We start from the raw sequence: 14,850 nt of genomic DNA, 5'->3' as shown, positions 1-14,850 counted from the left end.
TCAAATGAAATAAAGAACGTGGCTCAGCAGTGCTGCTGAGTCTGCCGTCCCGTTTCTTTCCCCGTTTCAGGCGGTGAGCCAGCCGGAGGACCCGCTCTGTCCGGCCGCAGGGCCCGTGGAGCCGAGGACTCTCTTGGCGCACCCCGGGGATGTCTCTGGAGAGACTCCTCGTCTCGGTCGGATCGCCGCGGGGACGGACGAGGACCTCTGGTGAGAAGTCTTTCTTCTCTGAAATTTGGGACCGGTCACGTGCTCGCGAACTGTCCGTAAGTCGTGGTACGGAATTTCGTCAGGATAGCGTGGACGGGGTTGCGAGCACCTTAGAGGTATACAGTAGTTGCTGTGGAGTTGTTTGTGCGGCCAGCTTTTGGTGTTGGTTGTTCCCGTGCTCCGTTGTGGTGCAAAGCTGGCTCTGTATGTAGCTGTGAAGAGTACCGTAGTTGGGTTTAATTCTTGGATGTGCCTTGGTTCTGACTATGCACTTGAACACCGAAAACTACAGCAGGAGCTGCTGTGGCTTTAACTTGCGAGGAGTGTGAGCGTTGTGGAGCCATCTGTGTTGCAGAGTGTCCTAATTGCGGTGCTGAGTGTTAGAGAGATTTGAGCTGGGTACCGGAATTGTTTTGTTTTGGAGACGGTGGGATAAACTTGGAGTACAACTTGTGAGGGCGGTGTGTCGTGGGTAGGTTTGAGTATTATCTGTGGAGTACTGCTGTAGGTGTTAATAGTTATTTGCTCGTATTTGTTACAAGATGAGCCGTGTCGTTCCGTGTGACGCGTAATGGGAGGACGGCGTAGTAGCGGTATTCTGAAAAAGAGCCTGTTAGGGTGTATTTTAGCTCACAGGAAAGAGATTGAGGAACCACCTGGTGATAATGTGAATAGAGCAACCTTGATGAAATCTTGTGAGCAGAGGCCATAGTATAAATTGGACAAGGAAGGAAAGGCTGTGCGCAAAGCGCGGTGCTGCACCCGGGCGCCCCAATGCCGTGCCGCAGCGCGCCTCAGTGCTGCCGCCCTGTGGCGAAACTCGGGTACTGCAGCGCACGGCCGGGGGCAGAGGCGCTGTTCGCCCCGCAGGGCTCGCGGCCAGGTATCTGTGTGTCAGTGCCCGTCCCCATTTGTGTAAAAACGACATCCCTCCCTCGGTGGCTCCTTAGAACGTTTAAAGATGTAAATATTGCTACCACTAACATTGTCGATCCGGCTTCTTTCCTCAGTGTAAAGCAAAGGAGCGCGGTTTGTTGTTTCCTTTTAAAGGCGGCTGTTGGAAGCCGCGCGGGCAAAGGGCGTGGGGGTCCCGGCAGGGTGGCGAGAAGGCGAGTGAGGATGCAGAGCGGGCCAATCAGATCGCTCGGGAGGGCTGGAGGGGCGGAGCGCTGATAGGCGGGGAGAATGGCAATTGATGTGCGCAGGCAGCCAATCAGATTGCCAGAGGGGCGGGCGTTGAGGCCTCAGTATTGCGCATGCCCAAATTGCGCAGTCCTCAGTCAGGTCCGACCCTGAGGCGGGCACCTGGGCGCGGAGCGCGGGAAGGAGCATCCAATAGGAGGACGGCGCGCTGGGGTGAAAAGCAGCCAATCAGAGCGCACCGACTCAATCCCGTTTGAACAGCTGCCTCCCTGGCAAGCGCGTCCGTGGTGTCTCGGGGCGGGCACCGGGAGTTAAGGGGGAAACGGGGGTCGAGGCGAGGGAGGGGAGGCTGAGGAGCGCTCATTTTGGCCTCTCCTTCCCCTTGCCCTGCCTCTCCGTCCCTTTTGCCTCTCTCTCCCTCTCTCTGTGTCACCTTGTCTTGCTCCCTGTCCCTATCTGTCTCTGACAAGCTGACCTGCTCCTTGCCCTCCTTTTGTATGGAATCACAGGCTCATTCTGCTTGGAGAAGACATGTGCAATTTTCTAATGACTTGACGGTTTAGAGAAACGGCCTGGAAGAGATCATTCCTTTGTCTTTTTTTTGTGTGTGTTTTTTGTGTGTTTTTTTTTTTTTTTTTCCCCACGTGGAGGAAAAAAAAAAAAAGAAAAAAAACACAGAAGAGGCAAATTCAGTGCCTCTGCGGAGAAGCTGGCGACCAGTTTTAGTTAAGAACGCACACCCCGTTGGCGAACGGGTCCCGCGGCAGTTCCACGTGTTGCAGGTAAAAGAAGGAAGTTTGATCTGCCATAGAGGAACAGCCGCCTCTTTCCCTCCTTAGGGTCGAGCGTTGCCCTTGTCTTTGTTCACATGAATTTATGGGCACGCTGGAAATAGCCTTTAAGATTTATATGTAGAGTTTAATCTAAGTGGTAAGTGGCATGGGCATAGTTAATTTTTGAACACCTTGCTGCCAGTTGAAATGTAAGGGATGAAATGTGATGGGAAGTAATAAGTAAATTTGGGGTTGACTTCTAGGGTGTTTTTTTCCCCATTAGTGTAAATCAATGGCACCGTTGTCCTGTGGCTCAATCTCCGTTCTGTTCCGTGGAGTCTTCAATTTAGGATGTTCAGGTAAGAAAGTTTGTCCTTCCAAAGAATGACCAGCCATTGGTAGGACAGAGAGAGGCTTTTAAGTGCATGATCAGAATTTAAGCCAAATTCCACTTGACGTTGCTGCTGTTGGTTTTGGCTTTCACTGGTTTCCCCACAGCTCCCTAGTGTTTGGGAGCTCGGAGTGGGCATTTTTTTCCCCCAGGGAGAGGCTATGCTTAAGAATGAATTTGTTTCCTTAGAGGAGTGAGAGTCCGTTTGTGTAACACAAAGAAAAACCCCAGCCTAGTCGAGTTCTGAGTGTGTGTCTGTGAGATGGCTGCTTTACTTTGATGAGTTCACACCTGTGCAATTGCAATGCCAAAGAGCAATGCAAGATAGGAGGGTTTTTTCCGCTGTGGGGGGGGATGCATAAAACCAGAGCTAAGGTGCGGTTGCAGGCTTGGTGGTGTGGCGAGTGGGGCGCCGCTTCGGTGGGAGCTCGGGGTGAGGCCCAGCGGGTTCTGTGTCCTGTACGCGTGGCTTTCGTGCCGCGGCTCTCTGTGTGCGTTTTTGTTTTGTTGTGTTTGTTTTTTGTTTATTTTTCTGCGGGATTCCCGCGAAACGCGGCACAGCCGCTCGGCCCGGGCTGCCGCGGCGGTCTCAGTGCTGCCGTCCTGTGGGCAAAGCGCGGTGCTGCACCCGGGCGCCCCAATGCCGTGCCGCAGCGCGCCTCAGTGCTGCCGCCCTGTGGCGAAACTCGGGTACTGCAGCGCACGGCCGGGGGCAGAGGCGCTGTTCGCCCCGCAGGGCTCGCAGCCAGGTATCTGTGTGTCAGTGTCCGTCCCCGTTTGTGTAAAAACGACATCCCTGCCTCGATGGCTCCTTAGAACGTTTAAAGATGTAAATATTTCTACCACTAACATTGTCGATCCGACTTCTTTCCTCAGTGGATCCGTTTTGCAGTCGGTGACCCACGATTGCTTGGAAACAGCAGAAGCTGTTCGCTCCGGCGGAGCGGATTGAAAGGACCAGCCGCTGGAGGATGCTGAAGACTCCTGGGTCGCTGATGGAAGCAGCTTTGCATAAAGCAAGGGGTACGTGAACCTGGGCATGCAGTGACGACTGCCCAGCAGGTAATGGAAGCTAAACCTTTACCTCCAACGCCCGACAAAAATAACGCCAAGAAATGCCACTGAAAAAAACACAGTCAGGGAGGGTTTTTTTCAAATTTCCTTTAGTTCCCCCCCCTCTGCCCCGCCCTGCTGCGTTTAGTGCAGTGAATGACCCTTTGGGAGATGACTGTGGATCTGGCTGTTGAAGGGTGTCTGAAGGAGAGGGAGATGTGTGTAGAGCAGGATTGGTTGTGGGGGTGAGTGTAACTGGTTTGGATGTGGGGTTGTAAATTCTTTTTGGAGGCTTCCTAGTTTCTGGTGTCACCTGTGGGGTGAAGCGTCTTTCTGTGTGCAGGTTTGAAAGGTGCGACGTACGGAGCTCCATCATTTGCCACCAGAACTCCAAATCACAGAGACAACGTTGCTGTGCAGCTGCTAAGGACAGTGTGTGTCTCAGGTAGAGTAACGTCCTTTGTGCTCTGTGTGCGTGTTCCTCCCTTGAAACGAAGGTGCGCTGCCCGGAGTTTCACGTTCCGTGTGGTACCTGCTGGGCTGAGTCTCCTCCCTACGCTCGCCCGTTTTAGCCACGTCTCTGCTCCAGCCCAGTTCGGGAGCAGAGTGGGTCATCACTGACTGCAGGGCGGTTGCACCTTCTTCAAGCTGCTAACACAGGAGGATGAATTTGGCTTTCTGCTCACATCACACATTCAGATACTGGGCAAGCTGCGTATCTCCTTCAAAAAAGAAACACTGTCAAGGGGCTGACAGAGCGTGAGTTTCACAACACAACAAACCAACTCTGCTAGGCTTACATCGTTTTGGTGGTGCATAGCATGTTTCACTTAATCCCGTCATTGCAGGTCTCTTCTAGAGCCTCCATTGTCAAATCTTGCTGGTTACTCACCCAATTTCCTTTCCTAACTGTCTTCCCTTTTTCCTTAGCGTTTTGAGAAGCTTGATCCTGGGGTGTCTGGGGGTTGCCAGCTGACAAAATGACATTGCTGTGGCCTTGCTGAGAACAGGTGTCCCTGTGAGCCACCTCCCGGGAGCAGAGCTGAAGTTGAAAGGCGGCCTGAAAGCCCCGGTGAGAGTTTTCGTTAAAGAAACCGGAGATGATGGGGTTGACGCTGCTATTGAAAAAGGCCAGCCGGTGAGCAAAGGGATAGATATAAATGTGAAAGAACTGCAACTGGACATCTGAAAGGTTGACATAGTCAGAAAGCATCATCAGAGTCCACAAGGGAAGCCAGGAGAGGGTGAAAAGCAAACCCACAATAATGAGCATTTTGATTACTCTTTGTTTCTTCTTTGACGTGCTGTGCCATCGCTCCTGGCTGTGCTTTCCCACCGTGGGCATCGCAGTGTTGAAGAGAGCAATGCTTATCCTGGCGTACATGATAACAGTGAGCGACAGGGGAGCCAGATAGATGTTCGCAAAGAGAACTGTTGTGTAGGTCTTTCTCATTCCTGGGTCAGGCCAGTCCTCTCGGCACCAGTATACGGGGCGGGTTTCGTTGCCGTAGCCGAGGATCACCCTGAAATGTTTCTCTTCTTGTACGTGCAGCATGACGGCAGAAGGACACGTGATTGCGATGGCCAGAATCCAAGTGACGGCTATGATGATGACTGCAGTTGAAACGGTCAGCTTCTGCTCGAACGGATGAACGATGCAGCGAAACCTGCAGCAAAGATATCCGGCGACGTACGTAGAGAAGCTGATTAAGGAACGCTCACTCAAACAGGCAAGCATACGTTCACTTCTTCAATTGCATGCTTTTGAAACAGATGAAACATGATACTCCAGTTGTTGGAAGCTGTGCTGTTGCTGGAAAAGTTACCATCGTGCGTTGCAAAGGGCCTCAGAAGGGAAACACTGATCAGGAAACTGGAAATAAGTTAGCAGATGCCAGTGTGAAACCAGCCACCGAAAGGACAGAGACCGATACAAAAGCCACACCTCTGATCCCAGGTGGCTGTCTCCTCCAGCCAACATCAGGAAACCGCAACAAAGAGGATAAGAAATTAATAGGAGATTTATAGCCGAATTAGAATTAGGGTCCAAAGAAGCTGTCACTGGTGACGGGAGAGCAGTGGTACCTCGCAGCACAAGGAGCTGATGCGCTCTATTAAGATTAGGTGAAAAGGTAAGAGTGAATTTATAAACTGTTTGCGAAGGAGTGACCCAGCAATGTGAAATGTGTCTAGAAAACCATCATCTTAATACTGTATACAGGGTATAAATAAGAACAATTGGACGAGGGAAACGTCCCAGGACAACACTGGCAAATAGGGTTCTCCAAGCTGCCTAGAAAAGAGGGGTATGGCTATTGGGTGGCACTCACAGCAGCTCCCTTCTCAGGTTGGCCAGGAGCATTGCCGTGCCGGGGGGCGGCTGCCGGCCTGTGGGCCGGGGGCTGCGGCTGTTTGGGGCGCTGCCCCCGCTTTGTTTTCCTAGGGGAGCCCCCCCCCGCTTTTTGGGGGTTGTGGTACGTGCACGTGTAAATGACACAATGAGAGTAAATGACACAATGAGCTGCCTGTCGGGGCCGTTTCCCTCGTGTCGCGTGACGGTGTCGCTTGTGGCGCCCCAGCGTGAGCAGGGGCCGGCGATGCGGGTGGGGGACGCGGGGGTCAAAAGGGAGTCCCCCTGAAAAGAGGGGGTCACAGTCCAAACGTGCCTGAAAATTCCCGGGGGAGGAGAACACGTGTTCGACCTGTAAACACGAGTGTGGCAATTGCAAACAGAGAAATCTGTCCTTGGTATTTATATATTGCAGGATGGCATTCACGTGTATATCAAATGCTTTTATATCAACGCCCTTTTCTACTCTATTATATAAAGGATTTTTCGAATGTAAAAAATTCCTGTTGATGGTTTTAAAAATACCAATATCTTGTCTATACGTAAATTAAAAAATGAAGGACTCGAAAATGAGAAAAAAATTATATAGAAAGCAATTTAAAATAGAGAAAAGTGTGAGTAGGTAGAGCTACCTGTAATGACTGTGCGTTACATAATCTAAACGGATATTAAATATCATCTCTATGTATTCACTCATACCCGTGTACGTATTTTTTTTAATAAGCGCAAATAGATATCTCCGTCTAAACCTATGTAATTGTAAATATGTCAAAATCTGTAGATCTGGAAGGATCCTGAAGCAATGCGGGGCCGTGGGCCCGACGTCCGCTTCCTGCGGCAGGCGAGAGAGCGAGCCCCTCTCTCCGGGTGGCGAAGGCTCCCTCTGCGCGGCGTGCGGCGGGCCGGGGGCCAACGTGCGCGGCAGGGTCCGTGCGCGTATCCTGGAGCGGGACGGCTGCCTGGCGAGCGAGCCAGCGAGGCTCCATGTCCCCGAAGCCTCGTCTCGTAGGAGCCCTGACACCCCACCGTGTTCTCCTAGGCTGAGGACGGCCGAGCGCCCCGAGTTACCGGAGAGGAAGGGAGGAGAGAAGGAGACGGGAGCGTCTGAGCTGTTAGAAGCCTCCTGGCAGCCACCGAAAGCGAGAGCCGCTGTGAGTCCCTGGCCCTCGGGGCCTCGTCCCCGGCTTGTGTGTCCTGGTGCCTCCCTGCCCCTCCGTCTCCTTTTTCCCCACGCTTTCTCTGGCCCGTTCTTTTCCCTGCCATTAGTTTCCTCTCTGTGTCTGTATGTGCTGCTCTGTCTCCTTCCTTCCTCCCTCCCTTCGCCGTCTCTCTCTCTGTGCCTTTGTCGTGCTCGGCGTTGCCGGCTTTCTTCATTCCGTACGGCACTGTTCCCGTCCTCGTTCACGTTCTGAGCCTTTGTGCTGCCCCCCGCCCCGTTTTTTTTCTCTCTTTTTATTTTCTTTTTTCCTGTCCTCCGTCTCTCCGCGGGGCTCCTCATTCCTCTCTTTCTTCCTCCAAGCCCCTGTGTTCCCCGCGGTCTCTCGCTCTGCCATCGTTTTTGCCTGTTGCCCTCTCTCTTGCTTCCCGTTGATAGGAGGAACAAAAATCTTTTAGAAAGCCCTTGGCATAAGGCAGCAAGACCAGGCCTAACGGAACAGAAACCTAACAGAGAAACACTAGCTCTGTAGGGACTGGAGGTGGGGCAAAGCGGGATGTCCTTGGCTCGCAGGCTGGGAAAACGGGACGTTCCACTAAATGGAGAAGGAGCTACTTGAGTAGCAGCACAAAATGACAGCGGGCGTGCTCAAGACATGAGGTCGAGGAGCCGACACCGGGGCAGGGGGCACCGGGCTGCAGGGGCACCGGGGACCCCTGGAGACCCTTGATGGACACTGGCATACCAGAGATGGACTGCCAGCGAAGGGTGGGGTTATGGAAAGAACTTCTGTTTAATGCACTAACTAAGCGGTAGAAGCAAATGAATATGCAATAGGTGTATGTAAAGAATACCAAGAAGCGTGAATCACACGTACGCTCAAATACAGGGGCCATCCTCCGAGCGTGCGGTGCGCTGTATTGAAATTGCCCGCCGTTTAACACTTTCAGAACAGCGTTAGAGAGTCTTTTTTGCCGACTTTTTGGTATCTCTCCGCGTCCCGTGGTTCCTCGCCGTGTCCCCGTGTCCCGCTCCCTGGCCGTGGTCGCGTTCCTCTCTGTCCCGTTGACCGTGCCGGGTTTTTTTCCTCCGTCTCCGCGCCGCTGCCGCCGCGCCGATTTGTTTCTTTCTGTGCCCTGTTCCTGGTGCTCTTCCGGCCTCTTTTCCTCTGTCCCCGCCGCTGCTTTGATCTCTGCCTTGTTTTTTCAGAGCCCTGTCCCTTTTTTCTCTTCTCGCTTTTGAAGAGAAGCTGCCAAGTTAACGTATACTGCGATGAAGTTATAGAAGGTGTACCCGTCATTAACCAGTTGACATGAGGTAAATGCTTTCTGACCGCCTGCACGATGAGGGGATATTTTTCACCTTTTAGATCCTTCTGCACGACAAGAGGGAGATGGAAGATTAAGTAACACGTTGTTTAGAAGCTGAGAGCTTAGTTTATATTTGACTAATAATTAACAGATGTATTGTCAGCGAGAAACTAAACAATTATAACTAACATCGTCAAATGAAATAAAGAACGTGGCTCAGCAGTGCTGCTGACTCTGCCGTCCCGTTTCTTTCCCCGTTTCAGCCGGTGAGCCAGCCGGAGGACCCGCTCTGTCCGGCCGCAGGGCCCGTGGAGCCGAGGACTCTCTTGGCGCACCCCGGGGATGTCTCTGGAGAGACTCCTCGTCTCGGTCGGATCGCCGCGGGGACGGACGAGGACCTCTGGTGAGAAGTCTTTCTTCTCTGAAATTTGGGACCGGTCACGTGCTCGCGAACTGTCCGTAAGTCGTGGTACGGAATTTCGTCAGGATAGCGTGGACGGGGTTGCGAGCACCTTAGAGGTATACAGTAGTTGCTGTGGAGTTGTTTGTGCGGCCAGCTTTTGGTGTTGGTTGTTCCCGTGCTCCGTTGTGGTGCAAAGCTGGCTCTGTATGTAGCTGTGAAGAGTACCGTAGTTGGGTTTAATTCTTGGATGTGCCTTGGTTCTGACTATGCACTTGAACACCCGAAAACTACAGCAGGAGCTGCTGTGGCTTTAACTTGCGAGGAGTGTGAGCGTTGTGGAGCCATCTGTGTTGCAGAGTGTCCTAATTGCGGTGCTGAGTGTTAGAGAGATTTGAGCTGGGTACCGGAATTGTTTTGTTTTGGAGACGGTGGGATAAACTTGGAGTACAACTTGTGAGGGCGGTGTGTCGTGGGTAGGTTTGAGTATTATCTGTGGAGTACTGCTGTAGGTGTTAATAGTTATTTGCTCGTATTTGTTACAAGATGAGCCGTGTCGTTCCGTGTGACGCGTAATGGGAGGACGGCGTAGTAGCGGTATTCTGAAAAAGAGCCTGTTAGGGTGTATTTTAGCTCACAGGAAAGAGATTGAGGAACCACCTGGTGATAATGTGAATAGAGCAACCTTGATGAAATCTTGTGAGCAGAGGCCATTGTATAAATTGGACAAGGAAGGAAAGGCTGTGCGCAAAGCGCGGTGCTGCACCCGGGCGCCCCAATGCCGTGCCGCAGCGCGCCTCAGTGCTGCCGCCCTGTGGCGAAACTCGGGTACTGCAGCGCACGGCCGGGGGCAGAGGCGCTGTTCGCCCCGCAGGGCTCGCGGCCAGGTATCTGTGTGTCAGTGCCCGTCCCCATTTGTGTAAAAACGACATCCCTCCCTCGGTGGCTCCTTAGAACGTTTAAAGATGGAAATATTGCTACCACTAACATTGTCGATCCGGCTTCTTTCCTCAGTGTAAAGCAAAGGAGCGCGGTTTGTTGTTTCCTTTTAAAGGCGGCTGTTGGAAGCCGCGCGGGCAAAGGGCGTGGGGGTCCCGGCAGGGTGGCGAGAAGGCGAGTGAGGATGCAGAGCGGGCCAATCAGATCGCTCGGGAGGGCTGGAGGGGCGGAGCGCTGATAGGCGGGGAGAATGGCAATTGATGTGCGCAGGCAGCCAATCAGATTGCCAGAGGGGCGGGCGTTGAGGCCTCAGTATTGCGCATGCCCAAATTGCGCAGTCCTCAGTCAGGTCCGACCCTGAGGCGGGCACCTGGGCGCGGAGCGCGGGAAGGAGCATCCAATAGGAGGACGGCGCGCTGGGGTGAAAAGCAGCCAATCAGAGCGCACCGACTCAATCCCGTTTGAACAGCTGCCTCCCTGGCAAGCGCGTCCGTGGTGTCTCGGGGCGGGCACCGGGAGTTAAGGGGGAAACGGGGGTCGAGGCGAGGGAGGGGAGGCTGAGGAGCGCTCATTTTGGCCTCTCCTTCCCCTTGCCCTGCCTCTCCGTCCCTTTTGCCTCTCTCTCCCTCTCTCTGTGTCACCTTGTCTTGCTCCCTGTCCCTATCTGTCTCTGACAAGCTGACCTGCTCCTTGCCCTCCTTTTGTATGGAATCACAGGCTCATTCTGCTTGGAGAAGACATGTGCAATTTTCTAATGACTTGACGGTTTAGAGAAACGGCCTGGAAGAGATCATTCCTTTGTCTTTTTTTTGTGTGTGTTTTTTGTGTGTTTTTTTTTTTTTTTTTCCCCCACGTGGAGGAAAAAAAAAAAAAAAAAAAAAACACAGAAGAGGCAAATTCAGTGCCTCTGCGGAGAAGCTGGCGACCAGTTTTAGTTAAGAACGCACACCCCGTTGGCGAACAGGTCCCGCGGCAGTTCCACGTGTTGCAGGTAAAAGAAGGAAGTTTGATCTGCCATAGAGGAACAGCCGCCTCTTTCCCTCCTTAGGGTCGAGCGTTGCCCTTGTCTTTGTTCACATGAATTTATGGGCACGCTGGAAATAGCCTTTAAGATTTATATGTAGAGTTTAATCTAAGTGGTAAGTGGCATGGGCATAGTTAATTTTTGAACACCTTGCTGCCAGTTGAAATGTAAGGGATGAAATGTGATGGGAAGTAATAAGTAAATTTGGGGTTGACTTCTAGGGTGTTTTTTTCCCCATTAGTGTAAATCAATGGCACCGTTGTCCTGTGGCTCAATCTCCGTTCTGTTCCGTGGAGTCTTCAATTTAGGATGTTCAGGTAAGAAAGTTTGTCCTTCCAAAGAATGACCAGCCATTGGTAGGACAGAGAGAGGCTTTTAAGTGCATGATCAGAATTTAAGCCAAATTCCACTTGACGTTGCTGCTGTTGGTTTTGGCTTTCACTGGTTTCCCCACAGCTCCCTAGTGTTTGGGAGCTCGGAGTGGGCATTTTTTTCCCCCAGGGAGAGGCTATGCTTAAGAATGAATTTGTTTCCTTAGAGGAGTGAGAGTCCGTTTGTGTAACACAAAGAAAAACCCCAGCCTAGTCGAGTTCTGAGTGTGTGTCTGTGAGATGGCTGCTTTACTTTGATGAGTTCACACCTGTGCAATTGCAATGCCAAAGAGCAATGCAAGATAGGAGGGTTTTTTCCGCTGTGGGGGGGGATGCATAAAACCAGAGCTAAGGTGCGGTTGCAGGCTTGGTGGTGTGGCGAGTGGGGCGCCGCTTCGGTGGGAGCTCGGGGTGAGGCCCAGCGGGTTCTGTGTCCTGTACGCGTGGCTTTCGTGCCGCGGCTCTCTGTGTGCGTTTTTGTTTTGTTGTGTTTGTTTTTTGTTTATTTTTCTGCGGGATTCCCGCGAAACGCGGCACAGCCGCTCGGCCCGGGCTGCCGCGGCGGTCTCAGTGCTGCCGTCCTGTGGGCAAAGCGCGGTGCTGCACCCGGGCGCCCCAATGCCGTGCCGCAGCGCGCCTCAGTGCTGCCGCCCTGTGGCGAAACTCGGGTACTGCAGCGCACGGCCGGGGGCAGAGGCGCTGTTCGCCCCGCAGGGCTCGCAGCCAGGTATCTGTGTGTCAGTGTCCGTCCCCGTTTGTGTAAAAACGACATCCCTGCCTCGATGGCTCCTTAGAACGTTTAAAGATGTAAATATTTCTACCACTAACATTGTCGATCCGACTTCTTTCCTCAGTGGATCCGTTTTGCAGTCGGTGACCCACGATTGCTTGGAAACAGCAGAAGCTGTTCGCTCCGGCGGAGCGGATTGAAAGGACCAGCCGCTGGAGGATGCTGAAGACTCCTGGGTCGCTGATGGAAGCAGCTTTGCATAAAGCAAGGGGTATGTGAACCTGGGCATGCAGTGACGACTGCCCAGCAGGTAATGGAAGCTAAACCTTTACCTCCAACGCCCGACAAAAATAACGCCAAGAAATGCCACTGAAAAAAACACAGTCAGGGAGGGTTTTTTTCAAATTTCCTTTAGTTCCCCCCCCTCTGCCCCGCCCTGCTGCGTTTAGTGCAGTGAATGACCCATTGGGAGATGACTGTGGATCTGGCTGTTGAAGGGTGTCTGAAGGAGAGGGAGATGTGTGTAGAGCAGGATTGGTTGTGGGGGTGAGTGTAACTGGTTTGGATGTGGGGTTGTAAATTCTTTTTGGAGGCTTCCTAGTTTCTGGTGTCACCTGTGGGGTGAAGCGTCTTTCTGTGTGCAGGTTTGAAAGGTGCGACGTACGGAGCTCCATCATTTGCCACCAGAACTCCAAATCACAGAGACAACGTTGCTGTGCAGCTGCTAAGGACAGTGTGTGTCTCAGGTAGAGTAACGTCCTTTGTGCTCTGTGTGCGTGTTCCTCCCTTGAAACGAAGGTGCGCTGCCCGGAGTTTCACGTTCCGTGTGGTACCTGCTGGGCTGAGTCTCCTCCCTACGCTCGCCCGTTTTAGCCACGTCTCTGCTCCAGCCCAGTTCGGGAGCAGAGTGGGTCATCACTGACTGCAGGGCGGTTGCACCTTCTTCAAGCTGCTAACACAGGAGGATGAATTTGGCTTTCTGCTCACATCACACATTCAGATACTGGGCAAGCTGCGTATCTCCTTCAAAAAAGAAACACTGTCAAGGGGCTGACAGAGCGTGAGTTTCACAACACAACAAACCAACTCTGCTAGGCTTACATCGTTTTGGTGGTGCATAGCATGTTTCACTTAATCCCGTCATTGCAGGTCTCTTCTAGAGCCTCCATTGTCAAATCTTGCTGGTTACTCACCCAATTTCCTTTCCTAACTGTCTTCCCTTTTTCCTTAGCGTTTTGAGAAGCTTGATCCTGGGGTGTCTGGGGGTTGCCAGCTGACAAAATGACATTGCTGTGGCCTTGCTGAGAACAGGTGTCCCTGTGAGCCACCTCCCGGGAGCAGAGCTGAAGTTGAAAGGCGGCCTGAAAGCCCCGGTGAGAGTTTTCGTTAAAGAAACCGGAGATGATGGGGTTGACGCTGCTATTGAAAAAGGCCAGCCGGTGAGCAAAGGGATAGATATAAATGTGAAAGAACTGCAACTGGACATCTGAAAGGTTGACATAGTCAGAAAGCATCATCAGAGTCCACAAGGGAAGCCAGGAGAGGGTGAAAAGCAAACCCACAATAATGAGCATTTTGATTACTCTTTGTTTCTTCTTTGACGTGCTGTGCCATCGCTCCTGGCTGTGCTTTCCCACCGTGGGCATCGCAGTGTTGAAGAGAGCAATGCTTATCCTGGCGTACATGATAACAGTGAGCGACAGGGGAGCCAGATAGATGTTCGCAAAGAGAACTGTTGTGTAGGTCTTTCTCATTCCTGGGTCAGGCCAGTCCTCTCGGCACCAGTATACGGGGCGGGTTTCGTTGCCGTAGCCGAGGATCACCCTGAAATGTTTCTCTTCTTGTACGTGCAGCATGACGGCAGAAGGACACGTGATTGCGATGGCCAGAATCCAAGTGACGGCTATGATGATGACTGCAGTTGAAACGGTCAGCTTCTGCTCGAACGGATGAACGATGCAGCGAAACCTGCAGCAAAGATATCCGGCGACATACGTAGAGAAGCTGATTAAGGAACGCTCACTCAAACAGGCAAGCATACGTTCACTTCTTCAATTGCATGCTTTTGAAACAGATGAAACATGATACTCCAGTTGTTGGAAGCTGTGCTGTTGCTGGAAAAGTTACCATCGTGCGTTGCAAAGGGCCTCAGAAGGGAAACACTGATCAGGAAACTGGAAATAAGTTAGCAGATGCCAGTGTGAAACCAGCCACCGAAAGGACAGAGACCGATACAAAAGCCACACCTCTGATCCCAGGTGGCTGTCTCCTCCAGCCAACATCAGGAAACCGCAACAAAGAGGATAAGAAATTAATAGGAGATTTATAGCCGAATTAGAATTAGGGTCCAAAGAAGCTGTCACTGGTGACGGGAGAGCAGTGGTACCTCGCAGCGCAAGGAGCTGATGCGCTCTATTAAGATTAGGTGAAAAGGTAAGAGTGAATTTATAAACTGTTTGCGAAGGAGTGACCCAGCAATGTGAAATGTGTCTAGAAAACCATCATCTTAATACTGTATACAGGGTATAAATAAGAACAATTGGACGAGGGAAACGTCCCAGGACAACACTGGCAAATAGGGTTCTCCAAGCTGCCTAGAAAAGAGGGGTATGGCTATTGGGTGGCACTCACAGCAGCTCCCTTCTCAGGTTGGCCAGGAGCATTGCCGTGCCGGGGGGCGGCTGCCGGCCTGTGGGCCGGGGGCTGCGGCTGTTTGGGGCGCTGCCCCCGCTTTGTTTTCCTAGGGGAGCCCCCCCCCGCTTTTTGGGGGTTGTGGTACGTGCACGTGTAAATGACACAATGAGAGTAAATGACACAATGAGCTGCCTGTCGGGGCCGTTTCCCTCGTGTCGCGTGACGGTGTCGCTTGTGGCGCCCCAGCGTGAGCAGGGGCCGGCGATGCGGGTGGGGGACGCGGGGGTCAAAAGGGAGTCCCCCTGAAAAGAGGGGGTCACAGTCCAAACGTGCCTGAAAATTCCCGGGGGAGGAGAACACGTGTTC

At 52.5% G+C, this 14,850-nt stretch overlaps 2 long non-coding RNA genes across 6 annotated transcripts; both read left to right on the top strand.

The window, feature by feature from the left end:
* The first annotated feature begins 51 nt into the window (after positions 1 to 51).
* Positions 52 to 5,658, top strand: LOC136114663 (uncharacterized). 3 transcript variants are annotated; one of them, XR_010653121.2, is made up of 7 exons: positions 52 to 210; positions 2,410 to 2,485; positions 3,394 to 3,540; positions 3,914 to 4,015; positions 4,501 to 4,708; positions 4,921 to 5,008; positions 5,123 to 5,658. It is a non-coding gene; the product is annotated as an uncharacterized lncRNA (long non-coding RNA). The 3 variants fall into 3 exon arrangements; XR_011736275.1 differs by lacking the exon at positions 52 to 210 and adding an exon at positions 2,054 to 2,135; XR_011736276.1 differs by lacking the exon at positions 2,410 to 2,485.
* Positions 5,659 to 6,796: 1,138 nt separating this feature from the next.
* Positions 6,797 to 14,229, top strand: LOC136114664 (uncharacterized). Of its 3 annotated transcripts, none has more exons than XR_011736251.1 (9): positions 6,797 to 7,071; positions 8,321 to 8,393; positions 8,650 to 8,789; positions 10,991 to 11,066; positions 11,975 to 12,121; positions 12,495 to 12,596; positions 13,082 to 13,289; positions 13,502 to 13,589; positions 13,704 to 14,229. It is a non-coding gene; the product is annotated as an uncharacterized lncRNA (long non-coding RNA). The 3 variants fall into 3 exon arrangements; XR_010653122.2 differs by having other exon boundaries at positions 8,286 to 8,393; XR_011736252.1 differs by lacking the exon at positions 10,991 to 11,066 and having other exon boundaries at positions 8,286 to 8,393.
* The last annotated feature ends 621 nt before the right edge of the window (positions 14,230 to 14,850 follow it).

The sequence above is a fragment of the Patagioenas fasciata genome, chromosome W (assembly GCF_037038585.1).
Source record: "Patagioenas fasciata isolate bPatFas1 chromosome W, bPatFas1.hap1, whole genome shotgun sequence".
Taxonomy (NCBI): domain Eukaryota; kingdom Metazoa; phylum Chordata; class Aves; order Columbiformes; family Columbidae; genus Patagioenas; species Patagioenas fasciata.
The sequence above is the reverse complement of the archived record's forward strand: the minus strand, read 5'-3'. Positions and strand labels throughout refer to the sequence as shown.